Source organism: Lolium perenne, chromosome 4 (assembly GCF_019359855.2).
Source record: "Lolium perenne isolate Kyuss_39 chromosome 4, Kyuss_2.0, whole genome shotgun sequence".
Classification (NCBI taxonomy): domain Eukaryota; kingdom Viridiplantae; phylum Streptophyta; class Magnoliopsida; order Poales; family Poaceae; genus Lolium; species Lolium perenne.
The window spans coordinates 379,844,895-379,871,286 of NC_067247.2; the positions used below are offsets into that span (position 1 = coordinate 379,844,895).

The following is a 26,392-nucleotide window of genomic DNA, read 5'->3' on the forward strand; positions in this document are numbered from 1 at the left end:
GTGTTTTCCGCCCCGCAGAGGCGGCTGTGACTCTTCGCGACTATCCTCCAGGTCTTAGGTTTTTGGGACGAAGATGTACGCGAAGGAGAGGAGGCCAGAGGGGGCTGTGGGCCCCCTCCTCACAGGGCGGCGTGGCCAGGCCTTGGCCCGCGCCGGCCTGTGGGGTGGGCCCACGACGGCCCCTCTCGGCTCCCCTTCTGGCTCCCTTCGTCTTCTGGAAAAATAGGATTTTTCATATAATTTCTGGCAATTGTTGATCTTCCGAAATATTGCCTTCTGACGACGCTTTTTCCAGCAGAATCCTGGCTCCGGTGCACGATCCCTCAATAATCATGAAACATGCAAAATAGATGAAATAACATAAGTATCATCTCCAAATATGAAATATATCAATGAATAACAGCAAATTATGATACAAAATAGTGATGCAAAATGGACGTATCAATATGTATGTGCATTGTTATGCCCTCTCTATTTGTCAATTGCCCAACTGTAATTTGTTCACCCAACATGCTTATTCTTATTGGAGAGACAGCACTAGTGAACTGTGGACCCCGGTCCATTCTTTTACATCGAATACAATCTACTGCAATACTTGTTCCTACTGTTCTTTGCAAACATCATCTTCCACACTATACATCTAATCCTTTGTTACAGCAAGCCGGTGAGATTGACAACCTCACTGTTAAGTTGGGGCAAAGTACTTGGATTGTGTTGTGCAGGTTCCACGTTGGCGCCGGAATCCCTGGTGTTGCGCCGCACTACACTCCACCATCAACAACCTTCAACGTGCTTCTTGGCTCCTACTGGTTCGATAAACCTTGGTTTCTTACTGAGGGAAAACTTGCTGATGTACACATCATACCTTCCTCTTGGGGTTCCCAACGGACGAGTGCTTTACCGTCACAAGGAAGCTACTACGCCCACGTCAACTGTACGCTAGCAGTGAACTGTATGCTATGGAGCAGTTCAATGACTACAAAATGGTTGAGAACCGATCTGTAGTAGAACAGGCTCATGAGATACAGATAATGGCAAAGGAACATGAGCTCCTCAAGTGTGTGCTACCGGACAAGTTTGTCGCGGGATGCATTGTCGCTAAGCTTCCCCCTTCATGGAGGAATGCTGCGCGTGGTTGACGTATGTCTTTCCGTTCAACACGCGTCCGTTGGGAACCCCAAGAGGAAGGTGTGATGCGTACAGCAGTGAGTTTCCCTCAGTAAGAAACCAAGGTTTATCGGACCAGTAGGAGCCAAGAAGTACGTTGAAGGTTGATGGTGGCGGAGTGTAGTGCGGCGCAACACCAGGGATTCCGGCGCCAACGTGGAACCTGCACAACACAACCAAATTACTTTGCCCCAACGTGATAGTGAGGTTGTCAATCTCACCGGCTTGCTGTAACAAAGGATTAGATGTATAGTGTGGATGATGATTGTTTGCAGAAAACAGTAGAACAAGTATTGCAGTAGATTGTATTTGATGTAAAAAATGGACCGGGGTCCACAGTTCACTAGTGGTGTCTCTCCCATAAGATAAATAGCATGTTGGGTGAACAAATTACAGTTGGGCAATTGACAAATAAAGAGAGCATAACAATCCACATACATGTTATGATGAGTAGTGTGAGATTTAATTGGGCATTACGACAAAGTACATAGACCGCTATCCAGCATGCGTCTATGCCTAAAAAGTCCACCTTCAGGTTATCATCCGAACCCCCTCCAGTATTAAGTTGCAAACAACAGACAATTGCATTAAGTATGGTGCGTAATGTAATCAACAAATACATCCTTAGATATAGCATTGATGTTTTATCCCTAGTGGCAACAGCACATCCACAACCTTAGAGGTTGCTGTCACTCCCCCAGATTTAATGGAGGCATGAACCCACTATCGAGCATAATTACTCCCTCTTAGAGTTACAAGTAACGACTTGGCCAGGGCCTCTACTAGCAACGGAGAGCATGCAAGATCATAAACAACACATAGATGATAGATTGATAATCAACATAGCATAGTATTCCATATTCATCGGATCCCAACAAACACAACATGTAGCATTACAGATAGATGATCTTGATCATGTTAGGCAGCTCACAAGATCCAACAATGATAGCACAATTAGGAGAAGACGACGATCTAGCTACTGCTATGGACCCATAGTCCAGGGGTGAACTACTCACACATCAATCCGGAGGCGACCATGGCGGTGAAGAGTCCTCCGGGAGATGATTCCCCTCTCCGGCAGGGTGCCGGAGGCGATCTCCTGAATCCCCCGAGATGGGATTGGCGGCGGCGGCGTCTCTGGAAGGTTTTCCGTATCGTGGCTCTCGGTACTGGAACTATTATCGACGAAGGCTTAAGTAGGCGGAAGGGTAGGTCAGGGGGCGCCACGAGGGCCCCACACGCTAGGGCCGCGCGGCCCAAGCCCTGGCCGCGCCGCCCTGTTGTGTGGGCGCCTCATCGCCCCACTTCGTTTCCCTTTCGGACTTCTGGAAGCTTCGTGGAAAAATAAGATCCTGGGCGTTGATTTCGTCCAATTCCGAGAATATTTCCTTACTAGGATTTCTGAAACCAAAAACAGCAGAAAACAGCAACTGGCTCTTCGGCATCTCGTTAATAGGTTAGTGCCGGAAAATGCATAATATTGACATATAATGTGTATAAAACATGTGAGTATCATCATAAAAGTAGCATGGAACATAAGAAATTATAGATATGTTTGAGACGTATCAAGGAACTTTGCCACTTCTCTGAAACATCAGAGGCATGAGTTTTCTGTTGAGAATATCATGGGCTCTCTGGATGTTGAGGAGAAGGCGAGTGCAAAAGACAAACACACTGGAGGAACTGATGGACGTTCTGCTGCCAATATGGTACAGAAAAATTCCCACAAGTCCAAGTGAAAGAACAAGGGAGTCTCCCAGACTACCAACTTCAAGAAGAAGGAGAAAACGGAGAAGAAAGATCCTTGCTGGGTGTGTGGCGAGATAGGCCATTGGGCTAATCGTTGTCCACAACGCAAAGGAAAGAAATGTCAGGCTGGACAGAACTCAAACTCTGTCAGCATGGTCATTGGCAACAAAGAGGAAGGAACTACAGGGTATGGTAATATGTTACCTACTGTTCTTTCGGTGTTTCAGCCCACGGAATGGTGGGTTGATACGGGTGCCAATGTTCATGTGTGTGCTGACATCTCCATGTTTACCTCTTATCAGGCCCGAGGTTCCTCAGTAATGATGGGGAATGGGTTACATGCTACTGTTCGTGGTGTTGGCACGGTAGATCTGAAGTTTACTTCGGGAAAGATCATGCAACTGAGGAACATGCTGCATGTCCCTTCTATCAAGAAGAATCTCGTTAGTGGCTCCCATCTTATGACAGATGGGTTTAAGTTGGTGTTTGAGTCCAATAAAGTTGTACTGTCTAAGTATGGAACTTTTGTTGGAAAGGGATATGAATGTGAGGGAATGTTTCGCTTCTCTCTAGAAGACTTCTGTGATAATGTTGTGAACCATGTAAGCCCTAGTGTTAATGAAACTAATGTTTGGCATTCATGACTTTGTCATGTTAATTTTGGTTGTATGACGCGGCTTGCTGATATGAGTTTAATTCCGAAATTCACCTTTGTCAAAGGCTCTAAGTGCCATGCTTGTGTGCAAGCAAAGCAGCCTCGCAAGCCTCAAAAGCCTGCGAAGGAAAGAAACTTGGAACCACTAGAGCTCATACATTCGGATCTATGTGAGATGAATGGTGAGTTGACAAGAGGTGGAAAGAAATATTTCATGACTTTGATAGATGATTCCACTAGGTACTGTTATGTGTATCTACTGAAAACCAAAGATGAGGCTCTTGATTTCTTTAAAATCTATAAGGCTGAAGTTGAGAACCAACTTGAAAGAAAGATAAAAAGGGTTCGGTCCGATCATGGTGGAGAGTACTTTTCTAATGAGTTCAATTTATTCTGTGCGGAACATGGTATAATCCATGAGAGGACGCCTCCCAATTCCCCACAATCAATGGGATTGCGGAAAGGAAAAAACCGTACTCTAACAGATTTGGTTAACGCCATGTTAGATGTTTCGGGTTTATCCAAGGAATGGTGGGGGGAGGCTATATTGACTTCGTGTCATGTCCTAAACCGTGTTCCAACCAAGAGTAAAGATATTACCCCTTATGAGGAATGGGAAAAGAAAAGACCAACACTCTCCTACCTACGAACTTGGGGTTGTTTGGCTAAAGTGAATTTGCCAATCACCAAAAAGCGAAAGCTTGGACCAAAAATCGTGGATTGTGTCTTTCTTGGCTATGCTGTCCATAGCATTGCTTATAGATTTCTTGTGGTGAAATCTGGAGTGGACGACATGAATGTTGGCACCATCTTTGAATCAAGAGATGCTATATTCTTTGAGGACATATTCCCTATGAGAGATATGCATGGAATGTCTAGTTGGGAATCTGATCCGATACATGAAACTCCTATGGAGTCTGATGAGAAATCTGATGATGAGAGTTCAGATTCTGACGAAGATGACAATGAAGCTCCCACAAGGAGTAAGAGACAAAGGACTGCAAAGTATTTTGGTAATGATTTCATTGTGTATCTTGTGGATGACACTCCCAGTACCATTTCAGAAGCTCTTGCATCTCCTGATGCAGACTACTGGAAGGAAGCGGTTCAAAGCGAGATGGATTCCATCTTGGCTAATGGAACGTGGGAGTTAACTGAGCGTCCTTATGGGTGCAAACCTGTAGGATGTAAATGGGTATTCAAGAAGAAGCTTCGAGCTGATGGTACTATTGAGAAGTACAAAGCTCGGCTTGTAGCCAAAGGCTATACCCAAAAGGAAGGCAAAGATTTCTTCGATACCTACTCACCTGTGGCGAGATTGACCATAATTCGAGTACTACTGTCATTGGCTGCCTCACATGGTCTTCTCGTTCATCAAATGGACGTTAAGACGGCTTTCCTAAATGGAGAGTTGGACGAGGAAATTTACATGGAACAGCCTCATGGTTTTGTACTAGGAGGTTAAGAAAGAAAGGTGTGTAAATTAAAGAAATCTTTGTATGGTCTCAAACAAGCTCCCAAACAATGGCATGAGAAGTTTGAAAGAACTTTGGCATCTGTGGGCTTTGTTGTCAATGAAGCTGACAAATGTGTGTACTACCGCCATGGTGGGGGTGAGGGCGTTGTCCTATGCTTGTATGTGGATGACATACTAATTTTTGGGACAAGTCTCAAAGTGATTGAGGAGGTAAAAACCTTTTTATCTCAGTGTTTTGAGATGAAAGATCTTGGAGAAGCTGATGTTATATTGAACATCAAGCTATTGAGAGATGAGAATAATGGGATTACACTTGTGCAATCTCATTATGTTGAGAAGGTGTTGAGCAGATTTGGCTATGCTGATTGCAAATCTTCTCTCACACCTTATGATCCTAGTGTCTTGCTTCGAAAGAATGAAAAGGCAACTAAGGATCAATTGAGATACTCTCAAATCATTGGTTCACTCATGTATTTAGATTGCGCTACGAGGCCTGATATCTCGTTTGTTGTGTGCAAAGTTAGTCGGTTTGTGGCCAACCCGGGAGATGATCATTGGCATGCTCTTGAGAGAGTGATGCGCTATCTAAAGGGAACCATGAGTTATGGAATTCATTATACCGGGTATCCAAGAGGACTTGAAGGGTATAGTGATTCCAATTGGATTTCTGATGCTAAGATGAAGGCCACAAGTGGATATGTTTTCACTCTTGGTGGTGGTGCTGTTTCCTGGAAGTCTTGCAAGCAGACCATCTTAACGAGGTCAACTATGGAAGCAGAACTCACAACATTAGATACAGCTACTGTCGAAGCGGAATGGCTTCGTGAGCTCTTGATGGACTTGCCTATGGTTGAAAAACCAATACCGGCCATCCTTATGAACTGTGATAATCAAACTGTGATTATCAAAGTGAAAAGTTCTAAGGACAATATGAAAAGTTCCAAACATATCAAGAGGAGATTGAAGTCTGTCAGAAAACTGAAAAACTCCGGAGTGATAGCATTGGATTATGTCCAAAGTGCTAAAAATCTGGCAGATCCTTTCACAAAAGGACTATCAAGAAACATGATAGACCAAGCATCGAGGGAGATGGGTTTGAGACCCACTTGAGTTGCCGAGGGGGTAACCCAACCTATGTGATCGGAAATTCCGTGAACTAGGACCTGGGAAAACAAACCGGAGCAACTGAGTTGAGAGAAAATTTAATACTCCCACTCCGCTGCAGATGCAATTCTCTCATAGCTACTGTAAGGCAGGTTGACAATGTCTTAATGTGTTCTGAGCGGCTCTTGATGAGCGAAGACGCTGTCCTACAGGGCGATCTTTTGAAGAACACACCTATATGAGCGACACAACTGGTCATAGTGTGGGAGATTTGGGTGAATCTCTCGTAAGCTCATGAAGTGCCGAGGAGTATGACTTATAAGCTCCACCCGAGGGGAAGGCTATGGTAGCCTAGTACCGTGCCGGCATTGAGCGAAACTTGCTGCACAAAGACTGACAATTCAAGGCATAGTCCATTGTTCAGTTGTAGTCAAGCGTAGCACCTTGCCTAGGTGGAAGTTCAACTTAACAGTCTCCACTGAAGTGCAGGTATATTAAACAGTAAATGGAACTAATGTGTCATCTGATGTGCATATGAGATCTGGTGGGGGATTGTTAAATGTAGATGGGCCGCAGCCCAATAAAGCAGACCATGTAGTCTATAATTCCTGAAATCTCAAGGCCCATCACGTTGGCAGCTTGGGACAGCCTCGAGACACACTCAAGGAAGCCTAAATATTTGCTTGGTGCACCAACTGTGTTGGGTACGTGTCGACCTGCATGAGCATGCTCGCCGCGTGTCCCTGGCTTCCTACGCGTGTCAACGCGGTCGGGTCGGCTTCCTCCCAGGCTATACAAGGAGACCGATTAGATCTGGAAAATAGTGCTCTTTTTTTTCGATAAAGGGAATATATTAATATCGAGAGATACCAATTACACCCAGCCTCTGCAACAACGCACCACCCTAATGGCACTACGGATGCACACAACCAAAAAAAGAAAAGAAAACTAAGAAACAAAAGTCCCGCTACAGTATCACGGACCTAACAACAGCAATACATCCACCACCATGACAACACTTGTATTGCAGACTCTCCAAAAAACGACGCCTCCAAGAAGGGAGCAGTGCTCCAACACCATCGTCGCCCGATCAAAGATCTTAGGTTTTCACCCTAAAGATAGTCCCCACTCTCAAAACAATGCCTCCACCAAGGTCACTGCCAGGCACAACCAATTAAGGCCAGACCTTGGGTTTTCACCCTGAAAGGTAGGACTCTGCGCTTCACATGTGTTGTCGCCCCCACTTTCATACCGCTGCTATGAAGCCCGGACACCAAGCAAGCCCCTCAACAGCGCGGAGACTTGAACCTCCCTTAGCTAGTCCTCCCCTCCGGCCTTCATGAAATTCTCTTCTTCCGACTTTCATCATGGATCCATAGTCACTTGATGTCAACACAGAAAAAGAGCTTCGCGCCGCTCCCTCCAGAACCAAACGGTCGGAATAAACGCATGGGTGCGCACGACCGAATACCTCTGATTCATCAAACTCCAGGCAAAGCACTGTTACATTCGCCGGCAGAGCCTTCCGGAACTCAACCCTCCGGCCAGATCACGAGTCCAGGCCTCCAGTAGGTCCTCCTCTTCACGCAAGAGAGGCCCTAGGACCGCCGCCTTTATTCAGGCTGGACCCCCACGTCGGCGACCATCCCGGGCTGGCCAACCCAACCCTCCACCAGCGACACCATCGCCGGCTTCAATGCACCTCCATCTCACCGCCGGATGGCGATGATAGATAAAAAATCCACCACCACCAACCGCAGGCCGACCCTCTCCGGCGTAGAAGAGGCCACCTCCTCCGTCAAACCCAAGGTTGTTGCCCCGGGCGCCCTCGTGTCGCGGAAGATGCCCGAGATCGCCTCCACGCACCAACGAGAGGCGGGAGTGGATGGCATGGCGCAGACTGAGGGTCTGGCCGCCGCCCACCACCAACCCCTGCCGGAGTGCTGCGGGAAGCCGACGAGAAGAGGGAGAACGCAGCGCCGCCATCCCACCCGCGCCGACCGGTCCGCCAGGGACAGCCGACGGGAGGAGGGCCGCCGCCGCCGTCGCCCATCCCACGCGCGTCCTCCGCCAAGCATCGAGGAGGTGGGGATCCGGCCGCCGAACTCCACGCGGCGACGATGAAGGGCCCCCGCCGGCGCCACGCCCCGAGGGACTTTGCCCCGGCGGCGCTACCGGCGGCGGCGGCGGCGCAGGGTGGGGTGCGGTAGGGTTAGGGTTGGGGGCGGAGGGTGGGGTGCGGTAGAGGGTCAGTTTCCCCACTGCATATCTTTGTAGATTTTAATTAAGGTTATTTACAAGGCTAGGTGCTAGAGATTAGCAATTAAAAGAGTACAATAGTGCTCTTAGATCTCTCTCTCGTGAAGTTCCTTTTGTTGTGCTACTCTCTAGTCTTCCCCATCCCGGCGTCTGCGTGCACAGCCGTCCGGGAGAGCAGGCCTCCGAAACTCCGTCCGTTGAGATCCTGCACCGGGAGACGGGCGATAAGGTTTTTGGGGAGCGTCTCGGCGCGACTGCTCGCTGCTGTTCGTCTTCCTCATCGACGGTTCGGCTGCTTCATCAACAGATCCGACTTCACCATGGGCGACATCAACAACTCCCATGGTGGTGGTGGTGCTGCTACTGGTGCGACCTTCCCGGTCGCGATGTACGTGCTTTTTATCTTCTACCTTGCACTGCTACTTGTTCCATGTTCAGATCTGACGCATGTGCTTAGTCTGATGTGTATGGTTAAGTATGCTTGTGCATCTGTAATATTGCTTTCGGTAATTAAACTCACACGGAAATTGCCTAATAATCCAACACGCCCAAGGGCCTCCTCACCGGTTAGTGGAAGCCAATCACAACCCAATGACAAAGCTATCAATCGACATGTTAATCAAGTTCTCCTCTGCTCTGTTTGCGCACAGAACTCCGCGCACACTTGCATTCAGGTTTGCATCCAATGAAATACCAGATAGCGACCTAATTGTTTACATAAACCAACAATCTTACATGAAAAAAAACCTATGGAAAGGTGGTCCAAACCTGAGCTAAGCTACCACACATGGTTTACAAGTTCACATAGACTAAAGATGCACATATGAAAAAAAAAAATCAGAAATCGGCCTGAACTCTGAACTAAGCTGGGCTTGCAGATTATCGCCGTGGTATGAAAATGAGACTGATACCTACAATAGAAATCAACAACATGATCAGAGGGATCTTCTGACAAGTAATGAAATCTATACATCTCTGTAAAGATAGATGCATGTTCTTCAGCAATCAAAAAATATGCATGTCCATCCAGTTGATTACTGGAACTCTTTTCTATCAAATATTTAACAAAGAATATCGAAATGGGAGTAATTTTTAATACATCTGAATACAAAAAAACGAGATAAAAAGAGGAGAGTCACTTGTGTGATTGTGTCCAAAGGAAACAATTCATTATGTATATAAATAACACATTGCTTCTAAGCATAAATCTATGCAGAGAAAAACAAGATTCCCAAAGCCATATTTCTTTCGTTTTTGTGGCATGAAGAGATAAGGATAGCTGTATAAATGAAAGATTTTTTTTTATCAACAATCCGATAATTAGCAGGTTAAAATAGGTATAAAAAGCAACCAGCCAGCCATAATGCTATAACTTAGATATTGCTTCCTCAAAACATTAAGATAATCTTTCATCTATGAACAATACTGTCGTACTTAATACTGTCACTAAACCATATGTCGATGGCTCCCTATGAACATACAAGCACCACACTTTTGGGAGTTAATATTTGAATTTATAGATGCTAAAATGGGCTAATAATAAGTGAGCATTTTGGCATATCAAATGAAGTGCTTACAGTAAGTGTGCCTATAGTAAGGTTAATCTTGAGAGGCTCACACTGGTGGAAAAAAGGGCTTTGGTCGCGGTTGGCAACTGCCATTAGTCGCGGTGGCGCAACCGCGACCAAAGCTGCGCGACTAAAGGCCCCCCCCTTTAGTCGCGGTTCCTTACGAACCGCGACTAAAGGCCCGTCCACGTGGGCCGCAGGCGAGCGCCAGGGCGGAGGACCTTTAGTCGCGGTTCTTCTGGCCAGCCGCGACTAAAGGCCTCCGCAGGGTTTAGGGTTTTAGCCCCCCTCCCCCTAAATCTGGTTTCTTTTTAATTTGTATTATTTTATTTCTTTTGGGTTTTAATTCTGAAGGAGTTTCACATATTTAGGCCAACCGCGACTAAAGGCCTCCGCAGGGTTTAGGGTTTTAGCCCCCCTCCCCCTAAATCTGGTTTCTTTTTAATTTGTATTATTTTATTTCTTTTGGGTTTTAATTTTGAAGGAGTTTCACATATTCTACGGTACTGTATACATACATGCATATGAATGTACAATTTCAAACAAATTTGAAATTAGAACCAAAAAGAATTCAAGAGGAATATACAATATATATTCAATATCGGATGACCATATACAATATATATTCAATATCGGATGACCATATACAATTTTGAACAAGTTAGTTACAAATTCTGGTGCATATAAAGTTCTACGTCATCGTAATAGTGTTCTCCTTTAGGATCGATGACTTCCCTCGCCAACCATCCAGCTAGTTCCTCTTGAAGTGGTCGGAAGCGAGCTTCTGGACTAAGCGTCTTCCGGAGGTTATTCCTCAGGATGTTGTTCTCACACGTCTGGTCCCGCTCATTGCAGTATCTCCGGATCCTCTCACAAACATAGTATCCACATAGGTTGGTCCCCGGTGGCTGAGTATCCCCAGTCGTCCGCACTGCCATTTTAAAATGTAGCTCTTTTTTGAATTCACCGACCTTGGTATCTACGAACCGTCTCCAAACCCTACGAGGCAAAGAAAATTAAATAAACAAGAGAGTTATTAATTAGTTACTTGATATTAGGAAATGATGAACGAAATAGGCCGATCGATATAGAGCGCAAATGAATGAAAATAATTACTTTTGCATCATTTTTCTCATGTCGCCCCAAAGCGCCGGATCCATATTCAGAGAGTCGTGGACGAGAACTGAGGAGGTCTGAACTTTAATTACCATAAGAATCCAGTGGAACCTGCGGACACGATACATGCACAGTCATGCATAACTCATCGATTAGCCACATACCATGCATGGAGTAAACAAAAGAGAATGTGCTCAAGACAGAAACACTCACCCAAAATGGTAAGGAAATAGAATATCACTTTTCTGTTGCTGTTTTCTAATAAACCGCCACAGGTCATCCTCCACGTCGGCGGGGTGGTGTTCTAACACATGTGAATTAACGATGTGTGGGTCAATGAACCCAACATCATGGATGTTCCTTATTCGCATTTCCCGCTTCTTCATTATGCATAATAGCGTACACAACAAGATAGTTAGGACAGTGCAGGCAATGAACGAGATGGGGTAGATATTAATAAATCACTTACCTAACGTAGCAACTGATGATAGATTTGTCGAGGTCGCGCAGATTGAACAGCTGGAACAATTCACTCAGAGGAATTTGTACCCAGTAATGTTTGAAGTGATGCTCATATCTAACTTCCGCATAGATATAGTCTTTGGCGTTTTTATGTTTTATGTAACCCTTGTACCAATTTAGCAGACCTAGCATTTGTCGAGGTAGATCCCCTTCCTGCGCAGGCTCGACGAGAGGGCCATTCTTCACATATGTAAATACTACGTCCTTCATTGGCGCCTCATCAAGGCCTAGCAGTGCACGAAGAGTGATACCTAACTCGGCCGCTTGTTCTCTGGCACTCGTTACAGTCAATCCATGTGCTGCCGCAGCTGCTATGATATCGGGGGCATCCGGATCGGCGGCTTGCACTATGAGCGGGGCGATCGATTGTTTACTTTGTTCCCCGAGCTGGGCAACTTCTTTCCCCCTTTCTAATTTTGACTCGGCCTCGTCCTTCACGGCTTTCTTCTCCGCCAACTCTTTCCTGTTCTTGAACGCGAGTGCTTGCCTACGAAGTTCACGTAAATAGTCGTCAGGCAGATTCTTCGCGGCTTGGGACGTTGTGTTCAAAAATGACTTAGCCCACTGCTTTTCATTGTCATAATATACTGGCTTGGGCTCGCCCTCTATTTTCCTCTTGACGCTCGCCTTCCATTTCTCTAAATCAGCAGCCGCGCCCGCCTCGACTTCCTCGGCACTACTTTCCCAAGGCCTCGTGGGGAGAGGCTTCAGTGATACCTCCGGTACCTTTGTTTTCTTAGGTACGTAAGGGTCCGGGTTAATAACCCAGGACTGCTTCTGCTTCTTCGCCGGAGGTGGATTGGGGGGCGGTACCGGTGTCTGATCACCCGCCGGACGAGGACTGGGGGGCGGCGGCGTGGGCTGACGTGAATGAGGTGTATTAGGTGAAGCACCACCGCCACCGTCACCGCCACCGCCACCGTCACCGCCACCGCCACCGCCACCGTCACCGCCACCGCCACCACCACCACCGTACGGGGGTGGACTTGTTGGCGCCTCGCATGGAAACTTGATAAATTTCTTATGGCATAGAATGAATCGGCGCTTGACATCTCCAAGTCTTTTCACCCCTTCAGGTGTAGCAATGTCAATGTCCAGGTTCTCAAACCCTTGGACTATCTCCTCCACCGTCACACGAGCATAGCCATCTTGAATGGGGTTGTTGTGGTGGAGTGCTCCAGGTGGTAAAGCACTGCCGATGGCTACCTTCATGGACATGTTCCCGATAGGATAATACAGATGACATGCTTTCATCTCCTTTATATCGTCCACGGGGTAGCGAGGAGGCTCCGGTGCAGTAATTTCGACCACCAGAGGCTCCGGTGCAGTAATTTCTATCGTCGGTGCACCAGCCGGTGAGGCCTCCGTGGAAGCCACGCTGCTTCTTCTCTGCTGGCTTCCGAGATCCATTGGATGATCTTCAGCATGCTGCGCCCGAGCTGCATCTCTTTCGGCGACTAGTACACTCACGGTTTTCTTCATCACATCCATTTCCGTTACCAACTTCGCCACAACATCTGCATCCCGATCCATCTTTCTCTTACGGCTTCTGTAACCGTACGGGTCATCGTTCCGGGGGAACCCTATTTTCCACGGAATGGGCCCCATGCCTCGTATACGTCCTCCGTGTTCAGGATTCCCGAGGGCTTTTGTCAGGGCGTCGTTCTCTCCGTTGAACCTGATCCTCCCTCTTGAGCCTCCCTCATTGCCTCAATAAGCTTTTGGGTGGGTGTAATTATTTTACCCTGATAAACACACTCCCTGTCTCCGGGTTCAGCGATCCCCCATGCCCGTACCACCAGCTTTTGGCCCTTGGGTCCCATCCCTCCGTACCTGGACGGATTCCTCGCGCCCTCAGCTCGTTCTCCATCTTCTCCCACTTAGGCTGCCAAAAGCGATACCCTCCTGGCCCCATTTTATGATTGTACTCCTTCTTGGCCGCATTTTCCTTATTTTAGGTCGATAGTTCAAGGAACTGCTCCGATTTCTTTTGCTTCACAAATTCTGGCCAATCATGTTGCAGTTTCTCATATTGTCCTTTGAAATCCGGAGTCTTGCCCTGGTTGACAAAGTCATGGGCTAGATTTTGCTTGTATTTCCGGAATGCGTTGGCCATCCTAGAAAGAGCGAACTGTTTGACTAGCTTGCGCCTCTTCTTGTTTTCCGCAATCTTGTTACCCTCCTCATCGTATTTGCGGTATTCCGGAGGTAGAACGAAATGTTCCATAAGCTTGTTGAAGCAATCTTTTTTTTCTCTCTTATCGACAAAAGTGAAACCAACACGTGCCTTCTTTGGCTCATTCCACTCCTGGCGGGTGATCGAGACGTTGTCTCTAACAACGGCTCCGCATAGGGGGACAAACGTGGTGGCGTTGTTGCTGGGCTCCAGCGGCCTGCCGGTTTCTTCGTCGACAACATCGATGGTGCATGTTTCTCCTGCTTTCATCGTCTTGGTTGCGCCACGCTTTGACGACGTACTCGATTTTTTCGACGATCCGGCCGAGGGCTAAAATAAGAAAGAGAGTCGCGCGTGTTAGTACACACACATTTATTCAAATCAGTTAGTTGTATCACCAGACGCTCAATATGTATATATATATATATACCTCGGCGCCGGAGGTGGTTGCTACTTCCAATTGAAGATCGTCGTTTATCGACGTTTCTTCGGCATCATCTGCTTGCTGACGGCGCCCTTCATCTTCACACTCAAGGTTCAGATAAGAAGAGATATCATCTTCTTCTTCTCCGGTCGGCACATATGGAATATCGCCTTTTATGATGCCGAACATATGGTCTTCAGCGTCCGGATCATAGTTGTCCAGAATCGGGTCAGCTCTATCGTCCGCCATATGTCAGTCCTGAAAACATGTAGTCAAAACAAATTAATTGTGTATATGCCAGCATTATCACATCTCTTCTACATATAAAGAGAGAGGGCGACGAGGGAGGCGAGAGGGGGGACGCGTGTATTAGATGTGTATATGCGGACGATCGACCTCGCCTCGCATGCAGTGACCGCGTGACCGAGAGAACGGTGGTGGTGGCGAAAGGGGGGACGCAGTGACCGCGTGACCGAGAGACCGGTGGCGGTGGCGAAAGGGGGACGCAGTGACCGCGTGACCGAGAGACCGGTGTGGCGGTGACCGAGAGGGCGGTGGCGGTGCCGAGGACACATAACCCTCGCCGCCCCTCTCGATCCCAAATAAAATTGTGTTCAGTGAAAATTTTGATCATTACGTCTAATTTTTGGGGGGGGGGGGGGGGGGGGGGGGGTGGGGGTGGGGGGGGCGGTGCCGATCCTTCTCTCTCTCGTAAAAAAACAAAAAAAAACCCCGCGCGTATACGGAGGGGGCGGCGAAGGCGTCTCGTCGCCCCCTCCGTATACACGCGGGGTCGGTGTCGAAAGGGCGGTGGCGAAATGGCGGTGGCGGTGGCGGTCCCTCCTTTCTCTCTCTTCTCTCTAGCGCGCGAGAGGTCGCGCGGCGCCCCCTCCGTATACACACGGGCGAGCGCGCAAGTTTTTTTAAGTCAAATTTTACTTTTTTAAGTCAAATTTTCGTTTTTTTAGACAAACTTTTTAAGTCAATTTTTAGTTTTTTAAAATCAAATTTTAGTTATTTTTATATTTGTTTTTGTTTTGTTATTAGTTAAGATCTGTTTACTAAAAAAACAAAAAACAAAAAACAAAAAAAGGCCGGCGGCTCATATCTTCTCTCTCTTTCTCTCCCCTCCTCTCTTTCTCTCAGAATCGGCCGGCCAGCGGGCGCGCGGCGACGGCGCGGCAAGGCGAGGCGACGAGGCGGCAAGCGAGGCGACGGCGGCGGCGGGCGAGGCTAGGACGGCGACGGCGGCGGTGCGAGGCTAGGGCGCGCGGCGGGGGTCTTCGCGCGCTCGGCGCGCGCGCGCGGCAAAGCGATCGAGGGCGCGCCGGCCGTTACCTTGGCGGCGGCGGAGACTCCGTTCGGCAAGGGCGCGGCAGGCGAGGGCCGCGGCGAGGTCGTCGAGGCGCGGCGGAGGCGGCGACGGCGTCGAGGCGGGCGGCGCGACAGCGTCTCGGTCGGGCAGCACCTGCGGAGAAGACGATGGGCGCGCGGAGAAGAAGAAGTGGCGCGGGCGCCGCCCGCGCGGGCATTTATAGCTCCAACCTTTAGTCGCGGTTGGGGAGCCCAACCGCGACTAAAGGGTACCCTTTAGTCGCGGTTGGTGACCCCAACCGCGACTAAAGGATTTTTTTCGCCCCAATTTGCGGTTCCCGCGGAGAGGACCTTTAGTCGCGGTTGGCCAGGCCAACCGCGACTAAAGGCCTTTTTTCAAAATTATTTCATTTCAGAAATGTTTAGAATACATATAATATATCAAAAAATTCATAAAAATAAAACTAATTCAATTCAAAATTTTAAAAATACAAATAATACATCAATAAATTCAGAAAAATAAAACTAATTCAATTCAAAATATTAAAAATACAAATTATATATCAAAAAATTAAGAAAAATAAAACTAATTCATTTCAAAATATTAAAAATACATATAATATATCAAAAAATTCATAAAAATAAAACTAATTCAATTCAAAATTTTAAAAATACATATAATATATCAAAAAATTCATAAAAATAAAACTAATTCAATTCAAAATTTTAAAAATACATATAATATATCAATAAATTCAGAAAAATAAAACTAATTCAATTCAAAATCTTAAAATACAAATAATATATCAAAAAATTCAGAAAAATAAAACTAATTCAATTCAAAATTTTAAAACCCCCTCTTCCCGCCTCTTTCCGCCGACCCCCTCTTCCCTCCTCGTCTTCCCGCCATTTCTTCCCTGTCTTCCCGCCTCTTTCTTCCCGCCAATTGTTTCCCGCCAATTTCTTTCGGCCTCTTTCTTCCCGCCAATTTTTTCCCGCCAATTTCTTCCCGCCACTTTCTCCCCGCCTCTTTCTTCCCGCGTCCTGTCTTCCCGCTCCCATTTTTCCCGCCATTTGTCAGTACATATAGGTAGCCCGCCTTGGCCAGCATCACATCTCTACAATCTCTCATCACTCTCTCATGGCTTCCACCGCACCCACTCTAACCTACCAGCAGGTGGAGGAGCTTTGCGCCTCGAACTACCCTTGCCCTCAGGGCTACCGCGTCCCTGCCGGCTGGAGCCTAAGCGCCGGCGGCGTGCCGGTCCCTCCCGTCCCTCAGGGTACTGCGCGCCGGGCGGCCATTACGAACCACTACTACCTCGACCTCACGCCGGAGCAGCGGATGAATCCCCGTTGGCATCCCGATAACCAGCATACTTGGGACGCCTTCTTCATCAATCGGCGTGAGAGGGCGCTCGCTGTATGAGGAGGACGGTTCCGCCTCCCGGAAACTTCCACGAGGCCGGCCGTCGGCTATGGTGGTACGGCCGGACTGCGCAGCGTCATGGACTACATCACGGCCGGCGATATCCCCCGCTGCGCTACCCTCTGTTTGAGCCACGAGCGCCGCCCGACGACAGCGACGACAGCAGCGACGACGATGCCGGCAACTTAGAAGGCGACGACTACCAGTACAACGGCGGCGGCTATGAAGACTACGAGTATGCATATTATACGCCTAGGCAGGAGTATGACTAAATCACTCCAAATTTCATGTATGCAGGAGTATGACTTAGTCACTCCAAATTTCCTGTATGAAGGAGTATGACTTAGTCACTCCAAATTTCATGTATGCATGCAGGAGTATGACTTAGTCACTCCAAATTTCATGTATCATCAGTGCTATCTCGAGTCAATTGAATCATTCGAAAATGGACACCAAACACATCACGGGTAATATAATTCACATGATTCATTCAACAAAGTTTGGTACAATAAATTATTACACATCATTTCTTCCCTTGTGTCCCTGCTTGCTTACGATTGTGCCGTATCCATGGAGCATCCTCATCATTTAACTTAATGCTTGGGTCGGTGTTCACTTTGAAGGGCGGAATTTCAGCAAACATATTATAATCTTCTGACATGTCTGTCTTGTCCTCCACTCCCACGATGTTTCTTTTCCCTGAAAGAACAATGTGGCGCTTTGGATCATCGCATGATGTACTGATCGTTTTCTTATCTTTCCGTTTCCTCGATTTGCTACTCATGTCCTTCACATAGAAAACCTGAGCGACATCTTTCGCTAGGACGAATGGTTCGTCAAGATAACCAAGATTGTTGAAATCCACCATTGTCATTCCGTATTGCTGGTCCACCTTTACCCCACCTCCTGTTAGCTTGAACCATTTGCAGGAACAAAGGGACCCTAAAGGAGGGTCCATAGTCAAGTTCCCATATCTCCTCTATGTAACCATAATATGTGACCTTTTGCCCATTCTCGGTTGCTGCATCAAAGCGGACACCACTGTTTTGGTTGGTGCTCTTTTTATCTTGGGCGATCGTGTAAAATGTATTCCCATTTATCTCGTACCCTTGGAAAGTCGTTATAGTCGAAGATGGTGTCTTGGCCAACATGTACAGCTGATCTACAACCTTATTGTCACTCATTAAATGTTTTCTCAACCAACTGCCGAAAGTCTCCATGTGGGCCTTCCTAATCCAGGATTCGGGCTTCCCAGGGTTGTCCGAGCGTACTGTATTCTTGTGTTGCGCAAAGTACGGAGCAACCAAGCTGGAATTGGTCGAAGCGTGTGGTGTGCTTCGATCGAGAGAATGGCCGTCCATACATATCATTGATTTCCTTCCGATCGTGCCTTTTCCACTTAGTCTCCCCTCGTGCCGCGATTGAGGAAGACCAATCGGCTTAAGGTCAGGAACAAAGTCAACACAAAACTCAATTACCTCCTCATTTCCATAGCCCTTGGCGATGCTTCCTTCTGGCCTAGCACGGTTACGAACATATTTCTTTAATACTCCCATGAACCTCTCGAAGGGGAACATATTGTGTAGAAATACAGGACCGAGAATGGAAATCTCATCGACTAGGTGAACCAGGAGGTGCGTCATAATATTGAAGAAGGATGGCGGGAACACCAACTCGAAACCGACAAGACATTGGATCACATCGTTACGTAATCGTGGTAGAACTTCGGATTGATTACCTTCGAGAGATTGCATTGAGGAATGCACATAGCTTCACAATGGGCAGTCGAACATTTTCCGGCAGGAGCCCCTCAAAGCAATCGGAAGCAATTGCGTCATAATCACGTGGCGGTCGTGAGACTTCAGGTTTTGGAACTTTTTCTCCGCCATGTTTATTATTCCCTTTATATTGGACGAGAATCTGACGGGACCTTCATATCGCTCGGCATTCAAAAAGATGACCTTCTCTTCTTTGGTCGTAGCGTAGGCTGGCACGACCTTGAAACCGTTCGGGATGCCGGTCATCGTGGTCTTTCAAACTTTGCTGGTCTGCCGTGCTTCCTTTGTATCATTTGACTTCCCATACACGCCCAAGAAGCTTAGGATGTTCACGCAAATATTCTTCGTAACGTGCATCACGTCGATTGCAGAGCGGACTTCTAGGACTTTCCAATATTCTAGCTCCCAGAATATAGATTTCTTCTTCCACATGGCTACGTGCCCGTCGTCAGCTCCCTTCGGAACTGATTGTCCGCCAGGACCCTTTCCAAAGATGACTTTCAAACCCTTGACCATATCAAATACCTCAGCACCGGTGTGTTCCGCAGCTTCGGCCGGTGATCTGCCTTGCCGTTGTAATGCTTGCCTTTCTTTCTTCTTGGATGACCTTTCGGAAGAAATCGACGATGCCCAAGGTACACGTTCTTCTTACAATTTGGCAAATGTACACTTTCGGTCTCATGTAAGCGGTGCGTGCATGCATTGTATCCCTTATTTGACAGTCCCGAAAGGTTACTAAGAGCAGGCCAATCGTTGATGGTTACGAAAAGCAACGCTCGTAGGTCAAATTCCTCTTCTTTGTGCTCATCCCACACACGGACACCAGGTCTGCCCCACAGCTGTAAAAGTTCATCAACTAATGGCCTTAGGTACACATCGATGTCGTTGCCGGGTTGCTTCGGACCTTGGATGAGCACCGGCATCATAATGAACTTCCGCTTCATGCACAACCAAGGAGGAAGGTTGTAGATGCATAGAGTCACGGGCCAGGTACTATGGCTGGAGCTCTGCTCGCCAAAAGGATTCATGCCATCCGTACTTAGACCAAATCTTATGTTCCTTGCGTCGGCTGCAAAATCTTTGAACTCTCTGTCGATCTTTCTCCATTGCGTTCCATCTGCGGGGTGTCTCAACTCCCCGTCCGACTTACGGTCCTCTTTGTGCCATCGCAACAACTTGGCATGCTCTTTGTTCTGAACAGACGTTTCAACCGTGGTATTATAGGAGCATACCACATCACCTTGGCGGGAACCCTCTTCCTGGGTTTCTGGCCCTCAACATCGTCACCGGGGTCATCGCCTCGATCTTATAACGCAATGCGGTGCATACTGGGCATTCATTCAAATTCTCGTATTCACCGCGGTAGAGGATGCGATCGTTGATGCATGCATGTATCTTCGAACCTCTAAACCTAGAGGGCAGACAACCTTCTTTGCTTCGTACGTAGTGGCGGGCAACTCGTTATTCTTTGGAAACATATTCTTCAACATTTTCAGCAAGTTTTCAAATGCCGAGTCAGCTACACCTGCCCGTGCCTTCCATCTCAGCAAATCAGTGTGCAGCCCAGCTTTTTCAGACCATCATCGCATCCGGGGTACAGCGCCTTCTGTGATCCTCTAACATGCGATCCAAATTCTCCCTCTCTTTTTCAGTTTCGCAGCGTCTCCGTGCATCAGCAATGGTCCGACCAAGATCATCAACGGGATCATCACGTGCCTCTTCTTCACCTTCCCCTTCACCTTCCCCTTCACCTTCAGCATCCTCCATGAAAGTATCACCGAAATGAGCAAGATAGCTTTCATCGATGAAATCATCCCCTTCTTCATCTTCTTCCATTATAACCCCTCTTTCTCCATGCTTGGTCCAACAATTATAGCTTGGCATGAAACCGTGCCGAAGCAGGTGCATGTGAACATCTCTTGAGGAAGAGTAACCCTTCTGATTCTTACATTTAACACATGGACAGATAACAAAACCCTCCTGCTTGTTCGCATTAGCCACTACGAGGAAATCTTTCAAACCCGCACTGAACTCGCCGGAGAGTCGGTTACCGTACATCCATTGTCGATTCATCTGCATTATTATAATATAAAATATATAATTAACCATCATGCATTTGTTAAACTAACTAGCTACAAACAATATAAATTAAACAATGAACTACACACACATGCACATTTTATCAACGACACATCAAAGGTTCAAGTTGCTAACCGCGATCGAGGAGGAAAAAATAAATGAGAAAGCTCAAGTGTGGCTCCAACACTTCATATCATGTTTGTTTCATGCTCTTGGGGCATTTCATCAAACACCTTATGTGCATAAGAGGAACCAAAAGCAAACCTAACACCCACTTGTGAGCTTGTGAAGAGAATGGCACCAAATGGCTAAGTGTTGGCTGCTGGATGGGTATATATAGGGGAGGGGCTTTAGTCCCGGTTGGCCTGGCCAACCGCGACTAAAGGCCTTCGGGCACCTTTAGTCGCGGTTGGCCTGGCCAACCGCGACTAAAGACCCCCCACGTGCACCGGCTGGCCACCGAGCGCCCTGGGCCCAGGCCTTTGGTCGCGGTTCTCCTCCCGAACCGCGACTAAAGGTACCATTTGTCGCGGATCCTGCAGCATCGCGACTTATGGGGCTCACCCGAAGCCTGTTTTTCCACCAGTGTCAGGTGGCGCACAAGGGCTGGGCGATGGCCTTTGTTTTGTGCGCAGACAATCAAAGTACCACATGGCATATAGAGTTAGAATATGGCTCTTATGTGTAAGCAAGGGAGTAAATACAACAATAGGTTTACTTTGATTGCCAATTACCTGAACAGAGGGAGTAGAATATTAGACAAAACAGTCAGCACAAAGTAAATCATCAATTCAAGTAAAGCATTATGCCAATGTTGAAGAATTACAGTGATTATTTGAAATTCAGTTGAAAAATTAGAACTGCATTACAAACTATACAGAATCACCTTTTTAGTGAATAATGTACATAATTTGAGAAATTTAAGAAAGTGATCAAACAATTACTTACTCCATATATGGTGAGCAAACTTGCTTTAGAAAATTTTCGTAGAAGCTCATAAAACTCTAGCTGCATCAACAAATTGATAACGTATAGTGTTATGTGCACTAGCTGTCGAACTGCTTTATAAAATTTTCGCAGAAGCTCATATTACAAGTGTCACATTGAGGGAAGTGGTCAATACCAGAAGCCAATGCAATACCTAAGTACAGAACTGTTATTGTATAGTCTCTAATGCAGTTTGCCGAAGTGAAAATTCAGGCTGTGTAACATTATCATATGTTGGCTAGACAAAGGCAGAGCTTATTGCTCTGCATCAAATAAATCACCTTCTGATACTATCTTGAACCCTATTGAATTATTATGAACAAACTACCATTCTGGGACTGTCTTAACCTCAAAGAGGTAGCCAGCCCAGTCCATTACCGGGTCATCATTTTTTTTACTTCCTGGGACTAGTGATTGAACCAGTTCACTCTGCAATTTCACATCACTTCCCACTTCCCAGTAATACAATAGGGGCACCAGAAATCCAAAACATATACCAAGGAATTTGAGAATTGTCCACACTCGCATGCCATGACATATACCAAGGAATGAGAACCTCACGAGCTTTGGCCATGCTCTTGCGACGAGGTTGACGGAGGCGGTGTTAGGCGTGATCTTGAACTCGCGCATCTGGTCGGCTAGATCGAGCATTTCGTGCGGCAAGGTCCCAGACATGACGCCGGCACGGAGGTACTTGTTGAAGACGTTCACGTCAGGGCAGTTGGGCTTTCCCGTGCCGTCGCTGATGATTCAATATTTTGTGCAACCTCTAAGATTCTATTCCAACCGACAAAGGGACACGCGAACAATGAAATGAGACATAAGATCTACAACACATCATGTAGCAATATCATATTTTGCATTAACATGACAAAGTTTATTTTAAGAATTCAACAGTGAATTTGTAATCCATGGGAACCTTGGTATGCCCACTTTTGAAGATTGTCTTGATGAAGAACAAGTTACCGAGAAGGGTGGCTCATGTGATAATGGCACCCTAACCCTAACCAGTAGATCAATGTAGTTCTTCTTAGAATAATGTGCCTAAGTGGTGTCGTCAGCACATGGACTACCTTGTTGAAGACAACTCGATTGATGATATCTTATTATCACCAGAATTGGATGGGAACCTTGGTATGCCCACTTTTGAAGACTGTCTTAATGAAGAAAAAGTTACCGAGAAGGGTGGCACATGTGATAATGGCCCTATCCCTAAACCCTAACCCTAACTAGTAGATCAAGGAAGTTCTTCTTGAAATAATGTGCCTAAGTGGTGCTGTCAGCGCATGTGGACTACCTTGTGAAGACAACGCGATGGATGATATCTTCTTATCACCAGAATTGGATGGGAACCTTGGTATTGCCACTTTTGAAGATTGTCTTGATGAAGACCAAGTTACCGAGAAGGGTGGCCCGTGTGATCATAGCCCTATCCCTAAACCCTAACCCTAACCAGTAGATCATGGCAGTTCTTCTTGGAATAATGTGCCTAAGTGGTGCCTTCAGCGCATGTGGACTACCTTGTTGAAGACAACGCGATCGATGATATCTACTTATCATCGGAATTGGATGGCAACCTTGGTATGCCCACTTTTGAAGATTGTCTTGATAAAGAAACAGTTACCAAGAAGGGTGGGTCATGGGATATGGTCCTAACCCTAAACCCAAACCCTAACCCTAACAATTAGATCAAGGCAGTTCTGCTTGGAATAATGTGCCTAAGTGGTGCCGTCAGCGCCTGTGGACTACTTTGTTGAAGAGAACGCGATGGGTGATATCTTCTTATCACCAGCACTGGATGGGAACCTTGGTATTCCCACTTTTGATGATTGCCTTGATGAAGAACAAGTTACCGAGAAGGATGGCTCATGTGATAATGGCCCTATCCCTAAACCCTAACCCTAACTCTAACCCTAACCCTAACCCTAACTAGTAGCTTGTTGACGCGTAAAGCACACGCCCGTTGGGAACCCCAAGTGGAAGGTGTGATGCGTACAGCAGCAAGTTTCCCTCAGTAAGAAACCAAGGTTTATCGAACCAGTAGGAGCCAAGAAGCACGTTGAAGGTTGTTGGTGACGGAGTGTAGTGCGGCGCAACACCAGGGATTCCGGCGCCAACGTGGAACCTGCACAACACAATCCAAGTACTTTGCCCCAACTTAACAGTGAGGTTGTGAATCTCACCGGCTTGCTGTAACAAAGGATTAGATGTATAGTGTGGAAGATGATGTTTGCAGAAAACAGTAGAACAAGTATTGCAGTAGATTGTATTCGATGTAAAAGAATGGACTGGGGTCCACAGTTCACTAGTGGTGTCTCTCCCATAAGATAAATAGCATGTTGGGTGAACAAATTACAGTTGGGAAATTGACAAATAAAGAGAGCATAACAATACACATACATGTTATGATGAGTAGTGTGAGATTTAATTGGGCATTACGACAAAGTACATAGACCGCTATCCAGCATGCATCTATGCCTAAAAATTCCACCTTCAGGTTATCATCCGAACCCCCTCTAGTATTAAGTTGCAAACAACAGACAATTGCATTAAGTATAGTGCGTAATGTAATCAACAAATACATCCTTAGATATAGCATTGATGTTTTATCCCTAGTGGCAACAGCACATCCACAACCTTAGAGGTTGCTGTCACTCCCCCAGATTTAATGGAGGCATGAACCCACTATCGAGCATAATTACTCCCTCTTGGAGTTACAAGTAATGACTTGGCCAGGGCCTCTACTAGCAACGGAGAGCAAGCAAGATCATAAACAACACATAGATAGATTGATAATCAATAGCATAGTATTCCATATTCATTGGATCCCAACAAACGCAACATGTACCATTACAGATAGATGATCTTGATCATGTTAGGAAGCTCACAAGATCCAACAATGATAGCACAATTAGGAGAAGACGACCATCTAGCTACTGCTATGGACCCATAGTCCAGGGGTGAATTACTAACACATCAATCCGGAGGCGACCATGGCGGTGAAGAGTCCTCCGGGAGATGATTCCCCTCTCCGGCAGGGTGCCGGAGGCGATCTCCTGAATCCCCCGAGATGGGATTGGCGGCGGCGGCGTCTCTGGAAGGTTTTCCGTATCGTGGCTCTCGGTACTGGAACTATCATCGACGAAGGCTTAAGTAGGCGAAAGGGTAGGGCAGGGGGCCTCACGGGGGCCCCACACAACAGGGCCGCGCGGGCCCCCTCTAGGCCACGCCGCCCTAGTGTGACGGCGCCCCGTGGCCCCACTTCGTTACTCCTCCGGTCTTCTGGAAGCTTTGTGCAAAAATAGGACCCTGGGCGTTGATTTCGTCCAATTCCGAGAATATTTCCTTACTAGGATTTCTGAAACCAAAAACAGCAGAAAACAGCAACTGGCTCTTCGGCATCTCGTTAATAGGTTAGTGCCGGAAAATGCATAATAATGACATATAATGTGTATAAAACATGTGAGTATCATCATAAAAGTAGCATGGAACATAAGAAATTATAGATACGTTTGAGACGTATCGAGCATCCCCAAGATTAGTTCCTACTCGTCCCGAGTAGGTAAATGATCACAAAGATAATTTCTTAAGTGACAATGCTATCATAATCTTGATCAATACTATTGTAAGCACATGTAATGAATGCAGCGATTCGAAGCAATGGTAAATACAAATGAGTAAACAATTGAATCATATAGCAAAGACTTTTCATGAATAGTACTTTCAAGACAAGCATCAATAAGTCTTGCATAAGAGTTAACTCATAAAGCAATAAATTCAAAGTAAAAGCATTGAAGCAACACAAAGGAAGATTAAGTTTCAGCGGTTGCTTTCAACTTATAACATGTATATCTCATGGATAGTTGTCAACATAAAGTAATATAACAAGTGCAATATGCATGTATGTAAGAATCAATGCACAGTTAACACAAGTGTTTGCTTCTTGAGATAGAAGGAAATGGGTAAACTGACTCAACAATAAAAGTAGAAGAAAGGCCCTTCGCAGAGGGAAGCATGGATTGCTATATTTGTGCTAGAGCTTTTATTTTGAAAACAAGAAACAATTTTGTCAATGGTAGTAATAAAGCATATGTGTCATGTAAATTATATCCTACAAGTTGCAAGCCTCATGCATAGTATACCAACAGTGCCCGCACCTCGTCCTAATTAGTTTGGATTTACATGGATTATCATAGCATAGCATATGTTTTAACCAAGTGTCACAATGGGGTACCTCTATGCTGCATGTACAAAGGTCTAAGGAGAAAGCTCGCATTGGATTTCTCGCTTTTGATTATTCTCAACTTAGACATCCATACCGGGACAACATAGACAACAGATAATGGACTCCTCTTTAATGCATAAGCATTCAACAACAGATAATATTCTCATAAGAGATTGAGGTTTGTTGTCCAAACTGAAACTTCCACCATGGATCATGGCTTTAGTTAGCGGCCCAATGTTCTTCTCTAACAATATGTATACTCAAACCATTTGATCATGATAAATCACCCTTACTTCAGACAAGACGAACATGCATAGCAACTCACATGATATTCAACAAAGAAATAGTTGATGGCGTCCCCAG

The 26,392-nt window shown here is 46.4% G+C and overlaps 1 long non-coding RNA gene across 1 annotated transcript; it reads right to left on the bottom strand.

Annotated features, from left to right (window-relative positions):
• Positions 1-10,467: 10,467 nt before the first annotated feature.
• On the bottom strand, positions 10,468-11,477 carry LOC139830264 (uncharacterized). Its single transcript, XR_011742246.1, has 3 exons — positions 11,309-11,477; positions 11,096-11,206; positions 10,468-10,978 (listed from the first exon to the last, which is right to left on the bottom strand). It is a non-coding gene; the product is annotated as an uncharacterized lncRNA (long non-coding RNA).
• Between the last annotated feature and the right edge of the window lie 14,915 nt (positions 11,478-26,392).